Raw genomic sequence first — 393 nt, forward strand, 5'->3', positions numbered from 1 at the left:
AGATAAATTAATATACATATTTTAAAATCAAATAATCAAGTAAAAAAATATTTATATATTTTTTTAACAACATAAATCTTTTACACTTAAATATTTAGCTTATTAATAAGTATATTTATCATCTATTTAAATATTTGTAATTTTTAAATTTTTTTTTTAATTTCGTTTCTCAACATCTCAATTTTGTTTAATTTAGTCTATGTACTATATATTTTTGTTCAATTTAATCCCTATGAGATGACATAAAAAAAAATTTAGAATTTTTTTATCTATCATGTGGTATAAAAAAATTGTTTTGATTTTGAGTGTAAAGATTAAATTAAACAAAATGCATGAATACAAAGGATTTGTGGGTATTTTAATCATATACATGCATATATATATATATATATA

This window comes from Theobroma umbraticum, unplaced genomic scaffold, assembly GCF_002168275.2.
Source record: "Theobroma umbraticum cultivar Fairchild unplaced genomic scaffold, ASM216827v3 scaffold_30.0, whole genome shotgun sequence".
Taxonomy (NCBI): Eukaryota; Viridiplantae; Streptophyta; class Magnoliopsida; order Malvales; family Malvaceae; genus Theobroma; species Theobroma umbraticum.